Source organism: Dendrobium catenatum, unplaced genomic scaffold (genome assembly GCF_001605985.2).
Source record: "Dendrobium catenatum unplaced genomic scaffold, ASM160598v2 fragScaff_scaffold_510, whole genome shotgun sequence".
Lineage (NCBI taxonomy): Eukaryota > Viridiplantae > Streptophyta > Magnoliopsida > Asparagales > Orchidaceae > Dendrobium > Dendrobium catenatum.
Window position 1 is genome coordinate 21,310 of NW_021318972.1, and position 19,033 is coordinate 40,342.

Genomic DNA, 19,033 nt, shown 5'->3' on the forward strand with positions numbered 1-19,033 from the left:
GACACAAAAAATGCTTTATAGCATTTAAAAAATTAGTTTTGATGATCCATTATCCCTTGATAAACGAATATGAAATCCCATCATGACCTGGTGCACTATTGCCTTCAGTATTCTCAATAACATGCTCTATTTCATCCACTGAGAAGTCACTATTAAGCATATTTCTATCATCATCCACCAAGGTATTCCGCGGCTGAGGCCACCTGTATGAGATATAGTCCCTATGTTTTGATTTTTTTTATTGAAGAACCGAAGAAACACTTCCTCTATTTGCATATGCTCTTCCAAAAAATTGCCATTTTCATCTTTAATTTTAAGAATACTATTTGAATTCCTTCTAGCACTAGAATAAGAATGGAAGCACTTGGTATTGCTATCACCATCAAATAACCATTTTACTTTAGCTCTCTACTTCCACCAATCATTCAGCCGAGCCATTGTAGAGTTTAATTCATTAACTTTGTTTTTCAGCACCCATCATTCTTCTTCCATCAGAAGTCCAGAATTCGACTCCTGAGATTGAAGTTCCATAATCTCATCCAACAAGCAATCTTTTAAGAGAATCATATCTTTATGTTTTTCCTTACTCCAATAAAACAGAGCTTTCAAAGTTTTTTTTGAATTTGGTATTCAGAATATGAGCATAGCTACCTTGATACACCTCGTTCCATTCCTTTTTCACCAAAGATAAAGATGCCGGATTTGAGGCCCAAACATCCTCAAATCTTATAATTCTCTTAGCTGCAAGTTTAAAATCCATAAAGTTAAGTAAAATTGGACTATGGTCTGAAGATATTCTAGCTAAATGTCTAACAACCAAATGATGAGATGAATTTAAAGCCGTTGAGTTAAGAAATCACCTGTCCAATCTCTCCAGAATGCGGGCTCCTCCAATTTTGTTGATTAATGTAATAACCTTTAGAGAGAGAAGGTATGAGGAAATCGTCAAACTTTGCAGTTGGTTTTTCAAATTTTCATCTGCATGGTATTTACGCTATCAATGGTGGAGAAAGTTCGTCAGCCACCTGTGGCGAGTGACCTCTTGATGATTGTTGTTCTTCTTCAAGAGCTATGATTGCTCCTACACGTTCATATTCTTCTTCTCCCCCAGCTTTTGGAGATGAGAAGCCCCTGTTTGCTCAAATGTCAAAACCAAATATGAAATCTGGAATGCCATTAGTCATTAACGAAGGTGGTTGTTTGCCGAAGAAAAAGTTAGAGATTTATGGTAAAGGAAAGAATGTAATGGTGGAAGAGATTGTTAATTATACTTTCAAAGCTGGATTAAATACAATTACAAAGGTTTATTTGAATGCATCTCCTTCCTCCATGCCACTAGTAAGAAAATCAATTTTGATAAAGTTATTCCAGAAAATATGCAATTAGATCGGGATAGGCTAATTGAACCCAATTCGAAGAGGGAGCTGGTGACAGGGACTATAATGAATGCTGATGAAGTTTGCAATGTCTCATATTTGAAGAAGGAAGGGTTAATCTCTGATCTAACGAATGATCAGAATCGCAAATCTACTGACTTGGGAGATTGTGTGGAAGTTCCTTAAGTTCTAGTTCATTATGTAGATTTTCCACAATAGATTGCATGGAGAAAAAGAGATAATATCAAAGGTTCTGATTTGTATTTCATACAAATCAGAACCTTTGATATTATCTCTTTTTCTCCAAGCATTATATTGAGGAAAATCTGCAGAACGAACTAGAACTTTGAGATTGACATATCGATTGGTAAAAAATATCGCGAAGAGAGAGAAGCTCTGGGGAAAAGAGGCGATTCTAGGGCTTGGAGGTTTGCGTAGGAATACGATGCCCTAATTTGTCAGATCACTTCATTTTTCTTTGTGTTTTATATGGATCTTGCAAAAGATTTTCCATCGTTACCTTCAAGTAAATCCTGGATACCTCATCCAGGGTTTCGCCGAACAGTAAGAAAGCCCGGAATGGTTTATTGTTATCTATTCATTCATCTTCTAAACCTTATTCTATTTCTTTTGTTAAATCTTTAGATAATCTTGCACATTTTTCTAAAGATGTTGTTGCTACGGAATCAGAAAAATGAGGATTAACTTTAGTGGGTTATTCTTTGGGTAAACGATCATATTTTGAAGCTTTACACGTTGTAATGCTTAAAATATGGACGTTGAAAGGTAACCATACTCTTCTTGCTTTAAGTGAGGGTTTTTTCCTTCTTAAGTTTTCTTGTTCTGAAGATTTTGATATGGTGTCATTTGGAGGACTGTGGTTCTTTTTTTGGGAAACCTTTCATTTTACAGTTATGGTCTCCTTTATTTCATCCAAAGCATTAGGAGTTCTCCTCCATTCCGATTTGGATTAAAATCATATATTTTCCTTTAGTTTATTAGACGCTTGAGGGTATTTCTAAGGTTGCTAGTCTTGTGGGTATTTCAGTATCTATTGATGTTTTAATGGCAGAACAAAGAAGACTTACTTTTGCTATAGTTTGTGTGCTTATTAATAAAGATTCGACCCCTCCTGATGAAGTAAATATTTCTATTGCTGGTCACATTAGTTCTTTAAATATTGTGTATGATTGGAAGCCATCTCCGTGCTCTAGATGTGGTTCTTTAGTTCATTCTTCTCCTCTTTGTCTGTCTCAACCAAAAGATTTTATTGAAAAGAATCTTGTACAATAAAAAGTAAAACATAAGGTTGGTTTGGAAAGAGGGTAAAGTAAATCTAGGTGGGTAAAATCTACTAGCTCTAGACCTACATCACAAACTCATAATGTTATGGAGCAAAATGATCATACTTCTAAATAGAATAACGTTAATTTGAATGATGGTTGAGAGGATTTGCTAATTGCTAATTATGAAGTTACTTCTAAAGATGAATCGAGGGAATAAAATTTATTTTATGATATGAAAGATAAGATTTCTCTTACGGAGAATTTCATTTAGAATAAATTAGATATTAATGCTGCTAGTTTGAAAGAGGTTTTACCTAACCTTAATTCTCCTTCAGAGAATTTTTCTTTAGAATTATTAGAACATTCTAATTCTGTGATGGATAATAATTTTCCTCTTGCTACCTGTGCTTCCAAAGACACATTTATTGCTAATAAGTTTCAGATATATGATGGATTGAAGGATAATCTTGCTGATGCTGGAAACGGTAATGTTGAAACTACTTTGGTTACTTCTAATAAAGAGTTTATGGATATACCAGTTGGATCTGTAAAAGATCAAACTGTTTCTAAAGTTTCTTTAGGCTCAGGTAAAGTAATAAGATCAAGATTGGACAAAAAGGCAACCACCTCTTCTAATAAATAATTATGTTTATGCCTAATATTGCTTCTTGGAATGTTATAGGTTTTCATAATCTGGACTGGGTTATTGTGTGAAAAAATATGATCCCTAAATTTAATATTGAGATTTTTTGTATTCTTGAAGCTAAGGTGAAATTGGATCAAGCTTTGGATCCTTGGTGTTCGGCTAAGCATAAATTGTTTAATGTTGAAGGTGTTTGTCACAATTTTAATAACTCTCTGCCAGGTAGAATTTGGATCAAATGGGATGCTTCTTGCATCAATTTTAATTGCATTGTTTCTTCTAATCAATTTATTCATGGCTCTATTATGGTTAATTCTTCTTGTAAGGTTTTTATTTCTGTGATTTATGCGGCTAATACTGCTGTTAATCGTATTTCTCTTTGGTATGATCTTTTAAATATTGCAAATAATATTTCTTCTCCTTGGGTTATTCTAGGAGATTTTATTTGTTTTAAATTTTCTAATGAGAAATCGGGTGGTTACTTAGCTAATAATGCTAAGGTGGAGGATTTCAACAATTTTATTTTCAATGCTCGTATTAAAGATCTTTCTTCGGCTGGTCATTTTTTCACTTGGTTTAATCAACAAATAGATTCTCTTATTCATATTAAATTAGACCGTGTTTTAATTAATGATAATTGGTTAAATACTTTTTTGGATTCTTTCTATCTTGTGGAAAACTCTGTGTTCTGATCATTCTCCTCTTATTGTGTGTAATTATCGTATTAGACCTATTAATAAAATATTTCTTTTTAAGAACTATTGGTGTAAAAAACATGAATTTTGTGATATTCTTATTGAAGCTTTGGTTGTTTCTCCTATTAGTAATCCGGTAAATGTTTTTTATGGGAAATTGTGGCTTCTTAAGAATATGATAAAGAATCAAGTTTTGGGTTTCTTCTCAAGATCTCAGGTCTAAAATTGACCTTCTTCAAAAGAAGCAGGAAGATTATATTTCTAAAATCCAATCTAATCCTTTAGACTTAGATCTAAATTTGGCTCTAAAAAATGTCAATAGTTTACTTAGTTCTAATTTGTCTTTCTGGTCCTCTTGGATTCAACAAAGAGCAAAAGCTGTTCGGTTATATTAAGGGAAAGATGATTTGGGTTTTTTGTATTCTAAAATTTTGCATAGACATAATTTGAATAACATCAAGGCTATTTATTCTTCTAATGGGATAATTTCTGATCAAAATGAAATTGTTGAGGCTTTTGTTAATCATTTTAAGGATCTGTTCAATACTTCTAAGCCAGTTTTCTCTTCTTTGTTTTATATTCCTATTGGTACTTTGCTCTTTTTTTGAACAAGAGCACTTGGAAGTAGTTTTATCAAATGGACCTTGGTTCATTAAGGGACAAATCATTGGAGTAGATAAGTGGTCTCAAGATTTCTCACCTACTTCACTTAAAGGCTTAGGGGCTGTTTTGCTAAATACATGTATTTACTAAATTAAGATGTTTGGTTAATTTTGAGCGGAACAAACAAAACTCATCCGATGCATTAGCCGTGTAATAAGGAGGCTGTTTTGCGGGAATTAGAAACCCGCTTGATACGAGCGGGTTATAAATTCGCTCGACGATGGCGTCGTTGCTGTTCGGCTTCATTGCTTCGAAGGTGGTGTAAGATTGCACGAGAGGGTGGTGTAAGATTGCACGAGAGGTTTCTTCGGCTCCTTCGTTATTCTCAGACTTCGCACGACGACAACGTTCCCTTTGTCCGATCGGAAGTTGCGCCATTTTCATCGGAGGTAAGGATGGGAGCTCGCGTTAGCATCGTCGTTGCTGTTTGGCTTCATTGATTCACACGAGGTATGAGATTGCATGAGAGTCTTCTAGGGCTCCTTCGTTCTTGTTCGGCTTTGCTCCTTCGACCACATTACCTTTGCCTGACCGATCGGAAGTTCCGTCATTTCCATCGGAGGCAAGGACGGGAGCTCCAGTTCGCTTCCTCGTTTTTGTTCAGCTTCTTTGCTTCGCACGAGGTGTAAGATTGCACGAGAGGCTTCTAGGGCTCCTTCCTTCTTGTTCGGTTTTGCTCCTTCGACCACGTTCACATTGCCTGTCAGTTCGGAAGTTGCGTCATTTACCATCGAAAGTAAGAACGTGAGCTCGTAATTTTTGAAGGTAAATTTATCCCTTTAACTCTCTCTTCTTCTCTATTGATTTCTCTAGTTGATGAAAATCAAGGTTTTTTAAACTTTGATTGCTGAAGCTTTACTGCTCAACTTCCTTACAATCTTCTCCCTTTTTTCCTGATAAAGCTTTTTGGAGAATTTTTACTAGTCTCATGGCTTCACAAAATGGGATAATTGCTTCTTGTTGTTGTTTTATTACCATTGATTCAGGTTTCACAAAATTAGGCATAGACTATTACAATTTATTTACTAATCTTGTAAAACAAAATGATGTACTGAAATTGTCTTGTGAGCAGTTTTGAAATGTTGGCAAAGGTGTTGAAATCTCTTATATTTGTCGTAATCTTTTTCTTGCTCCCAGTAATGCCAGATGAGCCTTACCGCCCCTAACCATATTTCTTGATCATTATTCACTTGATCGCTGGGGAGTAAGCTGTTTAAGCTTAGTTGGCTCAGTGGTTATTCACTTAATCATTGGGGAGTATGCAGGTTTTAAGCTTAGCTGGACATTTGACAAAGACTGGGTTAAAATTGACATGGTTAAGATACCCAAAATCTGTTTTGCAGCTTAAAAGGCTTTAAGGATCCCTCAAGCTCGAATAGAAAATGCATTGATATTTTTTAAGGACATTTTCTTATACTATACCAATTATTACACTCAGCAACAGCTAAATTGGCATTTTTGGAACTTTTGAACTCACTTTTTGTAATGAATTAAAAATAACTCTAAAATGATACTGAAAATAGGGTATTCATTTTTATTCCACATAAACTTATCTCATGACACAAGGGAGAAAAAAGATTTATGTAGTCAAACCCATAGTGGGATAAAAGGTTTATGTTGTTGTTGTATAAGCCTTATCTAAGTATATTTGGGGTTGGCTTAATGGTCCATCTCTGCCCATAGTATTTCTTTGCAGAAGGTGCAAACTAAAGTTTTAACGTGATCCTAACCAATGGCATGTATCTGTTATCAGTCATCTTTGTGCTGAAACATTTATTAATTATTCTCATGAGTTTTTCTTCTATAATCTTGAACGCCATTGTCTTAAAATTGAAAGTTGGCCTCTATCTGATTTTTGTGTCGGCTATTTGTTTTTGTTGAAATAATTTTCCCTTTGTAATTTGGTATAATATCGTCTTTTACAGGTAGATGATAAGTTAAATTTTGTAGTTATAAAGATGGTTAAGCCAGTGGAAGATGTTGCTAAACTCCATGAAATTGAAACAAATAATAATGTGATTAAAGTGCTTTGTTTTGCAATTAGTACATTATGTGTACTATTGCTAAAGATTCGAGAAGAAAAAAAAATTATGATCCTCAACGGAATATACAACGTGACACATATCTTTCTAGGTTGTATAATGGATGTGATTCGGACTGTGTTGACATGGTTCGCATGAGGCGAGCGCCTTTTTTCAAATTATGTGATTTAATGCATACACGAGGATTGTTGTTAGACACACTAAATGTCCGGATCTCGGAACAAGTTGCAATGCTATTACATACACTCGGGCATAGTATTCGTAATCGAGTAATCCGATTTAACTTTCATGCTGTTGGGGAGTTACGCAATGAATTTATCAAGCCTCCACCACCTGAAACTCCATATAAGATTAAATCAAGTAATAGGTTCATGCCCTTTTTCAAGGTATAATTTGTTTTTATTCAATTAAATTTTCTATATGTTTTGTGGAATCCTAATTATATTTTGTGTCAAATTTAGGATTGTATTGGCGAGATAGATGAAATTCATATTAAAGCTAGGGTTCCAAAAGAGAACGAAGCGGCGTTTAGAGGAAGGAAAGCATACCCAACACAAAATGTTTTAGTAGCAGTAGATTTTGATTTAAGAATCACATACGTGCTTGCTGGTTGGGAAGGTTATGCTCATGACGCTGCAATACTTAAAAATGCATTAGAAAGATCAGATGGTTTATGTGTCCCAGCAGGTAAATATTATCTAGCTGATGGTGGATATTCCACACGAAATGGTTTTATTTCACCATATCGTGCCACAAGATATCACTTGAAGGAGTTCAGTTCTATTCAACCTAGAAATTCAAAGGAGCTTTTTAATCTACGACATTCCTCTTTATGCACTACTATTGAGCGTGCATTTGGTTCCTTGAAAAACCGTTTCACAATTATAAAATCTGATCCTACTTTCCTCTACAAACTCAAGTTGAAATTGTGATTGTCTGTTGCATACTACATAATTGGATAATTAAAGAAGGTGGCAATGAGGTAATTCAATCCGAGGATGAATGGGCTAGAATGAGTCACTATAGAAGAAGAGATCAACCAGCTGTAGATGATTCGCTAGAATGGTTAGATAAAAGAGATGAAATTGCTCAATTCATGTGGACTCGCATGCAAAATGATGGATATTAGATTTGTTTATTAACTTTTTTTTTTTAAATTTACATGTGACTTTTATCTTTCTTGTCATTGATTACAGAATGATGTGCTTATTATTATTTGTTATTGCTTGATTCTTTTATGAACTACTTAAGTTATAGTTTCGTTAATGCTTGTTATGTGAACTATAAATTGTTTGCCAAGGCATGTTTGTGAAATGCACTAAAAAAACTTTACTACTATGCCAAATAAATATACATTGTCATTCATAGATTCAATCATTTTTTCGGAGTTACATGTATGTATCATATTTCATGTAAGGGAAGAATGAATTCGTCACAAACAGAGATGAACGGTAATTCGAAAGAAAAGAGGAAAAATTTCTTATGGAGCTTAAAACCTGAATGGATAACTGGATTGCTTCAAATAATGATGGAATTTGTAAATGCAAATATGCGAAGTGCACAAGGATTCAAGGACTCTGTTTATCAAGGTCAGCCCAAAAAATAAAAGAGAAGTTTGGAATAGAGGTGACAGGTGAGCAATGCAAGAACCAAATAAGGCATCAAAGAAGTGTGTGGAATCACATTCAGGAGTTAAAAAAAATCAGGTGTATCTTGGGATGAAACAAAAAAAATGATTGTCATGGGTCAAGAAGAATATGCATCACATATTCAGGTATTATTTCAATCACATCATTTAAATTGATATTTTTCTTTTCGGTTAACAGTTTTTTCTTTATTTCTTACAGGTTTTTCCCAAGGATGTGGCTTATTTAAATATTGCAATTGCAAATTATATAGAGGTTGCAAAATTGACCCTATAAATTGTTTGACAAGGCATGTTTGTGAAATGCACTAAAAAAACTTTACTACTATGCCAAATAAATATACATTGTCATTCATAGATTCAGTCATTTTTCGGAGTTACATGTATGTATCATATTTCATGTAAGGGAAGAATGAATTTGTCACAAACAGAGATGAACGGTAATTCGAAAGCAAAGAGGAAAAATTTCTTATGGAGCTTAAAACCTGAATGGATAACTGGATTGCTTCAAATAATGATGGAATTTGTAAATGCAAATATGCAAAGTGCACAAGGATTCAAGGACTCTGTTTATCAAGGTGCAACCCAAAAAATGAAAGAGAAGTTTGGAATAGAGGTGACAGGTGAGCAATGCAAGAACTAAATAAGGCATCAAAGAAGTGTGTGGAATCACATTCAGAAGTTAAAAAAAAATTAGGTGTATCTTGGGATGAAACAAAAAAAAATGATTGTCATGGGTCAAGAAGAATATGCATCACATATTCAGGTATTATTTCAATCACATCATTTAAATTGATATTTTTTTTTCGGTTAACAGTTTTTTTTTATTTCTTACAGGCTTTTCCCAAGGATGCGGCTTATTTAAATATTGCAATTGCAAATTATATAGAGTTGGAGATAGTTTGTGGTAATGGACATGCAACTGGAGAGTGGGCGAAATCTGGAAATTCTCAAACTCCACTTGGAAGTCAACAAATACATTTAAGCGATGATGAATCCCCACAATTTATGGATGTTGGTGTAGATGGAGCAATGGATACTGAGTGGTCTGAGATGCAAGTGATGGAGAATTATACTGGAACAACAAAGAAACCTTTACCTTCATCTAGTATAGGAGGCAGCGTGAAAAGGAAATCTAAAAAATCAACTATCGATCAAAATATTCGTGAGTATATTTGTTTGATGGTAGATAGTGTGAATGAAGTTGCTAACGCAATGAAGAGCTCAACAACATCTCCAAAAAAAATTCGGAGTATGTATAATGAACTGATGTTTGAGTTAACAAATATTCCTGGCTTTTCAGCAAAAGAGGTAATTGATGGATTCAACTGCTTTGGGATTGTTGGACATGGAAAGTAAGGATTTGCAGGATATAGTATGGCCATTACCTAATATTTGGGCTGTAGAAATTCATTGGTATTCTTCTATTACCCCTGATAAAGAGGCACCTGAGCTTATAAGAACATTAATTCTAGATGCGGTTGGTGAAATATCGGGAAGGATTAAACAGATCAACCTAGTCGAGTTGTTAACAAGGTGTTGTTGTGTTAGTTTTGTAAGTCATCTACAATCTTTCTGAACTCAAGTGCCAAAACATTTTTCTATAATCAGAACATATTCCTTTTACTACATTCAGGGATATGGTTGATTTGATAGGAAACCAATTGGATCTTCATAAATAGTATATTTTGAAATTTCTTTTAAAAAAATTTGTATTAAAAAAATTGCTTTATGAAATAGTTAAAAAATTGTACGAAATGAAGCCTTAGCTTTTGTTATCAATGGCTTTCTTACTGTTTTTAAAAGTAATTTTTGGTACAAAATTTTTTTGAACAAAATTTTATGTACTAAGAAGCTGTTTTAGAAAGCAATAAAAAAGTTGTCCCAAATGAAGACTTAAATTTTATTTGGGATGAGTTTTTTATTGCTTCTTAAAGCCATTTTTCAGTGTAATTATAAAAATTAAAAATTTTAAATTGAAAAGTTGTTTTAAGAAGCAATAAGAAATTCGTCCCAAATGAAGTCCTTGTCATCATAATTAATTAATTAATCTCAAGCTCAAATTAGAGGTGTAAAAATAAATTATTATAAAAAAGCCGCTTTTACTTTGCTTTGGTTCTACCTAACCAAACAAGGAAAACAATTCTCGTGTGTTTATTTTGCAAACAACCAAACAGCCTCAAAGTATTCAGAATACATTGCATTTACTTTACACTGCATTTCTTTTTCAGGCAACCAAACAACCCCTTAACTAGGGCAAATTATTGGGTCAGGTGACCGAAGCCATCTCTCCGTTCGGTCGCCAATAGAAATGCGACATCTGTTAGGCATTTTTTTAATTTAATATGTTTACTTTATGTCTTCTCAGAGTTAGCGACCCGACCCGATAACGCATTTCATTTGAATTTTTAAGCTTTTGCAGCCCTATTTTTTCATTTTGATACCCGCAAAAGACATAAATATCTACTGCTGTAGAAGAAAAAATGAGCAAGAAAATTGCAGAGAAGAAATGGACTGCTCAGCGAAGAGGGAGGTGGAAGAGGGCATGTAAGAGGGAGTGCATGAATCGGAAAGGATGCATGAATCGGAAGGGCTGGTGCATGAATCAGAATCGGAACCTAACTTAGCCGGAAATTCCTCTGGTTTCAACATATCGGTAAGTTTCTTGGAAAAACGAGTTAGAAAGTTGTAAACAGTCAGTTTTAATATCACCAATTTATTCTGATTACATGTATTTGGTTGCAAGGTGTTCATACATAATAATGAAAATCTGCCTTAGGAAAATTTGATCCAAAATCAGATGAAGGAATTTTCGTTGGATATTCAAGTGTTGGAAATCTTATAGAGTATTCAACAAAGAACTTTAGTCATTGAAGAAACCACACATGTTGTTTTTGATGAAAATGAAAATATGGAAGAGCCAAAAGTTGTTGAAGAAAAATTGAAGAAAACTCCCAAAAGATTGATAGATTAATTTGGAAGAAAATGTGGAGAAAATATAGAAAGAGAAGACCCTTTGCTAGAGATTTGAGATTTTCTAAAAATCACCAAAGGAATTAATTATAGGTGAACCAAGTGAGGGTGTTAGAACTAGGCGTGGATTAAACAAGGAAGTCAATCATTCAGCCTTTATTTCAACCATTGAACCCACTAAACATTGATCAAGCACTTTCAGATGAATTTTGGATATTGGCCATGCAAGAAGAGTTAAAATCAATTTGTAAAGAAATAAGTTTGAGAACTAACTACAAGGCCAAAAGATCAAAGTGTTGTAGGAACCAATGGGTGTGTCAAAAAATAAAATGAATGACTCAGAGTAGTCATTAGAAATAAGGCTAGATTATGTAGCTAAGGGGTATAATCAAATTGAAGGAATTGATTTTGAGGAACTTTTGCTCCTGTAGCTAGACTTGAAGCAATTAGGGTTTTACTAGCCTTTGCCTGTTTTAAAGGTTTTAAATTGTTTCAAATGGATGTTAAAAGTGCCTTTTTAAATGGAGTAATTGAAGAAGATGTTTTTGTAGAACAACCTCCAGGTTTTGAAAATTCTAAATATTCCAAATCATGTTTTTAAATTAAAAAGGCATTATTATGGATTGGAAACAGGCACCTAGAGCTTGGTATGAAGGTTAAGCACCTTCCTACTTGAAAGATCTTTTGAAAAAGGAAGTGTGGATACAACTCTCTTTTTAAGAAAAATTGGAAAGGATAATACTTATTGTTCAATTTATGTGGATGACATCATCTTGGATCTTCAAATAACATCTTTGTGATGATTTTCTAAAACAATGAGTAATGAATTCGAAATGAGTCTAATGGGAGATTTAAATTACTTTCTAGGATTTAGCATTAAGCAACTTGAGGAAGTACTTTTCTTAGTCAAAACAAATATATTAAGGACATCCTCAAAAATATGAAATGGACAATGCTAAACCTGTTAGTACACCAATGAGTTCTCAGTTCAGTTGGATAAAGACCTTAAGGAAAATCTGTTGATCAAAAGAAATTTAGAGGATAATTGGATCTTTACTTTACTTGCAGCTATGCCGACCAGATATTATGTTTAGTGTTGTTGCCTTATGTGCTAGATTTCAATCAGATCCAAAGAATCACATTTGACAGCAGTAAAAAGGATTTTAAGATATCTACTAGGAACTCAAAACTTAGGAATTTGGTATCCAAAGAGAGCTCTTCATTTGAAATTATTGGTTAACTCAGATTCTGACTTTGCAGGCTGTAGAGTGGATAGGAAAAGCACTTTCTGGAACATGTCAATTCATCTGGAAATTCATTAGTTTCATGGTCTAGTAGAAAACAAAATTCAGTGGCACTATCTACTGCAGAAGCAGAATACATTGCATTAGGAAGTTGTGTGGCACAAGTACTTTGGTTAAAACAACAGTTGATTGACTTAGGATTAACTATAGGCACTATTCCAATTTATTGTGACAATACTAGTGCTATTTGTATTTCAAAAAATCCTATTCAACATTCTAGAACCAAACACATTGATATAAGGCATCATTTCATAAGGGATCATGTATCCAAAGGAGAAATTGAACTCATACATGTTTCAACTGAAAATCAACTTGCAGACATTTTTACAAACCTTTAGCCTTTGATACTTCAGTACTTTAAGAACAAGGCTTGGTGTTATTGATTTGAATGCTTAACCAAAATGTCTTTGCAACATTGATACTTGTTGTGTTTTGTTTTTTTTGTTTTTTTTTGAATTTTGTGTGTTTTTGAATGAATTGTTTTTGGATTTATGATTTTGTCTTATGTTTTTCTGTGTTTTTTGATTATTTTTTTTGTTGATTTTTGTTAAATTAAAAATTTAAAAATCAAAATTTTTTTTTGAGGAAATCGTCCAGGACGAAATATTTTCGTACGGGACGATGTGTAAAGGAACAGTTTGCGAAAATTTAAACCGTTTTAGAGCAGTTTTTTATTGGATCGTCTGTACGATCTGTGATCGTCCAGGACGAATTTTTTTTTGCTCTCAAACGTCGGGACGATTGAATGCAGCGGTTGAGTGGATAAAACAGTTTTTAATACGAACTTCGTCTGTACGAAATTTTTGTTCGTCCAGACGAACATGTGTCGTTTCATTGTAGGGGACGGTTTTCAAGAGTCATTAAAACGAAATACTTTTCGATCGTCTGTACGAAATTTTTTCGTCTGTACGATCGGTCAAGTCAAAAAGCCTGTACGAAGGGACGCATCGTAAGTTGTGTTGAATACGAAAAGCCGTTACATTTTGGACGAATTGGATCGTCTGTACGAACCTACCTCGTCCAGACGAAGTATTATGTTTCGTCCAGACGATTATTTTCGTCCAGGACGAAAGTATCGTTTTTCTTTAAATATGAAGGCTTTTCAAACTTGAAAATCACACTTTCAAATCTCTTCTCAATACCTTTCAACATCAAATCAACAATGGCCTCCTCTAGCAAGAGACAAAAGGTTTTGGTGAAGAAACCCAATAGGAATGCCCCAGACAACTTTCTTTCTAAGGAAAATGAGGAATCTTTTCCTCGTTTTGCCTCTGCAAAATCACTCCGTCTCGCATTCTTATCCCAGCAGAGTTGAAATATCGGGTAATGCACCTTTTCGCCTCAACCCAATTTCAGTTCATTCTTTCTCTCGTCCACTTCTACAACAAAACAAACCTACCATTTACTTCCTTGCCAACATGAGTTTCAATTCTGACCACTCTATATTAGTTCTTTTGTTTTTAAGAAGAAGGTTGAGATCACCAAGCACGATCTGGGTGCATTTTTAAACTTAAGAACTAGGGATATAGAGCCACACCCTAATGTCAGAAAACTCTTTCAAATGGTTTCAAATCAATAACATAATTAAGAGGAAATGCAATTGAAATCATGTTGCTAGAGTCTCAGGTATGACTCAAGATGCCGAATCATCCAGCATATCCTTAGATCCTCAATTATTCCTAAAGCTGGTGATAGGATTAACATCACCTCCTCTCCTTTCTTGTCTAACCTTTTTAATCATGTCAAGACATCCATGATGAAGCCAACTCATCATAGAATCATATCTATGGGCTTTTCAGAAATAGGACATGCTGATTAGAAGAAGAAGAAGAACATTTCATTAGGGCACTTGATTACTTACATTTTGGAGAAGAAATTACAATATAGTGCATCCTGATGAGGAATATGAAGAGCCAGTTTACTATAACAATGCATCATTTAGACTGCTCTTCAAGGAAGGAAAAGATAAAGGAGAGCACATGACAGGCTTCAGAAAGGAAGAAGAAGAAGAAGAAGGAGAGCATACCTCTGCACCTCAGTCAGATTATCAGAATCTGATTGAGAGATTTGATCGATTAGAGACTCATATTGATCAAAGATTTGATCAATTTGATGCTCAACTTTGTGCAGCAACAACATGACATTGGTGTTATTAGAATGAAGTACATGATATCAATACCAATGTAATGTTGATGGCCTCCTACTTTAACCTTTTCGTGGCATTCCTCCTCCTCCTCTCTCCAGAACAGTAGAGATAATTTTATGTGTTTTTGTTGTTCTTGTGTTGTATTTGTGTGTTGTTGTGTTTGTTTCTCATTTTTTTTATGTCTTGTTTTGTTAATGTTTTTGTTAGTGTTTTTGTTTAAATTGTGTCTTGTACTTTTATGTTGTGTTTAATTTTGTGAAATGTAATCCTTTCATATAAATCAATGCATTTCGCACTTGTTTCAGTATTGATTTGTTATTGAAATGTGGTTAATTTTATGAATTTCATTAGTATTATTTATCTTCATCGTGCTTAAATTAGAATCGTAATTTGAGATTATCTACATTAGAAAATCTAGTCTTTCTAAGTTTAAAAGTTGTTTATAACTTGTTGTAATTAGAATTTTTAAATTCATGTCTATCATTTAGACTACATCAAAGTTAAAATTATATTGCAATTTAGATGTTTACTATTTTGTATTTCCTTGTTCAAATAATATTTATGTTACTTAGAAATATTGAAAATTTTAGATTATTGATTTTGGAAAGAATTGTCTAAATTACTCTTGAAAATTGTACAAAAAGTACAAAAATCAAAAGAATGCGCAATGGTTCGCAATATGAAAAAGAGGCACAAAAACAACTCAATATCAATAGATGCACAAAAATGTGCTCAAAAGTTTGAAAAAGATGCGCAAAGCGCCACATGTGGTAATCTCTTCTTTCCAAATTTCTTTCAATCTCTTAATTCAAATTGATCTTATGTTCATTATATTCTTTTGAATTTGAAATATAGAATTTTTTTCTTCATCTCTCTTGTATGATTTCTATATTGAAATGTCTAAATGAATCATGTCTTTGCTAAATCTTCTTACTTACAATGTTTATATCAGTTTTTAAATCTCCTGAATTTCTATGATTGACCTAATGTTTTTTAGTTGAAAATTGCATACCTTATATCAAATCACCATTTAGATTAAATATTCAAAATGAATTTCATACATTACTTACATTTCTTGTCTATTTCTTCTTCACTTTTTGTTGCTGTCAAAAAGGGGGAGAAATTATTAGTTTGTGTATGTTTGTGTTTTGTGGTATGTTTTGTTTGGCAAGTTTTTCTGTTGCAAGTTTGTGTAGTTTGGTTTGTGGTATGTTTTGTTTGCAAGTTTTTGTGTTGCAAGTTTGTGTTAAAATTTTTGAAAAAATAAAAAATTTGTTCGTTAAAATTTTCTTTTAATGCCTCCTTATTTTAATGTACTCATAAAATTCAGGGGGAGTTTAGGAGATAAAAGATGTGTTTTAACTTGAAACCATACATAAAATTATTTTGCCATCATCAAAAAGGGGGAGATTGTTGAATAGTTGCTATTTGAAGAGTTATATTAATGAACTTATGTAGTTTGATGATTCCCAACATTATTGTTCAAATGTATAGTTATCTCCTAACAATTTCAGAAGATTTGCACTTGCTCTTGTGTGTACTAACATTTCAGGAAAATCAGACTCCAGACTACGAAAACTTCAATTCCAAATTCAACATGAGATATTTTGTTTAATTGATGTTTTTTTTTAATTGAAGGGAGTGATTGTAATTGAGTGAATAAAAATCTCCACACACACACACAAATAAGGAGATTTGAAATTCTATACTGATCGTACAGGACGATATTTATCGTACTGGACGATCTGTCAGTTATCTCCTATAGAACACTCTGGAACGAATAGGAAACTTGCTTTGAAAAAATTTTCTAAGTCCTATTCGTCCAGAGAAAATTTATCATCGTCCCAGGCGATGGGTTCTCTGGATAATTTTCGTCAGACGAATTTTGACCATCGTACGAGGCGATGGGTTCACTGGAAAAAATTTCGTACAGACGAAAATATATCGTACAGGACGATCAGCTCTCTGGAAATTTTTTCGTCCGAACGAAAACAAATCATCGTCCAGGCGATGGGTTCACTGGAAAAAGTTCGTCCAGACTAAATAAATATTCATCCAGGACGATCAGCTCTCTGGAAAATTTTCGTCCAGACGATCAACATTTTCGTTCAAACGATAACCGACTTAGAACAGTTTTCAGCAGTTTCTAGAACCGACCTTGCAATAACCGTTCGTACTGGACGAACCAAGTTCGTACAGGACGATCAGCTGTACGAAGTCAGTTCGTACACATATACAAATTGGGTCGTTTCAGATCGTTTAAGTAAAATCGTCCAGGACGATCCAGAATCGTACCGGACGATCCACTGCGTACAGAATTGAATATTTGCAGTTTTTGGGCGGTTTCACTTGTCTTTTATATAAATAGTTCCAAATTAGACTGCCACCCAATCTTTTTGTCATTTGATTTTCGTGCATATTGAGAGAATAGCCAAGGAGAGAGTGGAAGAGAGCATTTCAAAGGAGGATTCCTACCACTGGAGCGAGATAGGCTTTCACTTGGATTGCTAAGGTAAGAGTCTCTACTTGTGAAATTGGATTTCTTCACTCTTTTTCTTTCTTCCTTCTAGATTCTTGGGAGAAGATCATTCAAGAAGATCCGGTTCTCTGCCGACACTTGGAGAGTGTGAACAGCCGAAGGGTTCTCTGCCCACACTAGGAGAGTGTGAAAAGACGAAGGGTTCTCTGCCCACACTAGGAGAGTGTGAAAGGACGAAGGGTTCTCTGCCCACACTAGGAGAGTGTGAAAGGACGAAGGTTCTCTGCCTACACTTGGAGGGTGTGAAAGGACGACGGTTCTCTGCCAACACTGGGTTTTGTGTAAAAGGACGGACGGTTCTCTGCCGCACCGGGGAGTGGTGAAAAGAGTGTGTTGTAAGGGCTTCTCCGCCTTGCTGTGGGGTGCAAAAGGAGAGTCACTATTGTATTAGTGCAATACTCAGAGGGCGCCTCTGAGGAGTGGATGTAGGTCTGGTTATAGACCGAACCACTATAAATCTGGTGTCATTTACTTTACAGCTTTTACGTTTCCGCACTTTAAATTTCAGTTTTAACAACTCTGTGGTTGAAAAACATTTTTCTACTAACCTTAAAAGAAAAATTTTATTTCGGTTCAACTTTACATTAAGAGGTTTAAAATTTTTAAAACTACCATTCACCCCCCCTTCTTGGTAGCCTTGGGACATTTACTTAGGCTAACACCTAATTACTGGACTCAACATAACTAGTATCAAAAATCAACACATCTCCAAAACATTTATAATCTATCCCGCTTCTGCCATCAACCAGAAAAAATTTAAACAATCTATCCTGATCATCATATTGAACATCCCATGCGAACATGTGGTCCTCAACTTGTCGATCTTTAAATAATTGAATCAAAGAATTAGTGTCACCAATTTCAATCCTTGCTTCTTTTCTCCTTCTGAATCAAATTGTAGGCATCCCTCTTAGAGAATCCGACATTCTCACATCCACCAACTTCCTCTGCAAGGGTAGGCATATGAATCAACGTTTCTAATCCCTGCATTTGTCATCGATTTTAGGACGAAAGCTTTTTCCTCAATTAACATTCCTACATAATCTTAAAAGGTGTCGGTCGGCTGGCTAGCTAATTCATGGTTGTGGATTCAATAAATCTTTTGACATGCCAGTAACCATCTTCATTAGTGACAAACCTCACCATGGCTGGACAACTAGTTCTGACAACTGGTCTAGTGAATCTCTTTCTCTTTCCTGAATTATGATCATCACTTCTCTTGAACCAGCTTTTGAACAAACAAAGTCCTTCGATTTATCTTTCTAGAATTTGGCCAAAAACTGTGATGATCCTTTCGGACACTAAAGCCATTATCGTGAGCATAAGTGCAAAACAATTCATATGCTTCTTGTCTTCATCTTTGTATACAGCCTGAAAGCGCAAGTAAAGCGCAAGTAAAGGGCAAGTAAAACGCAAGTAAAGCGTAATTAAAGCGCAACTATAACGCAACTAAAGCAAAACTAAAGCGCAACTAAAGCGTAAATAAAGCGCAACTATAGCGCAACTAAAGCGCAACTAAAGCGCAACTAGATATCAAACAAGTTTAGTTTTTTATTATATCATCTTTCATCCTAAAAATCAATAATGAAAGCTAAGAAACAACAACATTTTAGATTTTTTTTTTACTTTTTCGACAAAAAAAATTTATTCTGCTTAAAATCGCAAAATCAAAGATCCTAAGACTAATAAGCTGAAACCTACGTCTTCTTTCTGCGGCGATG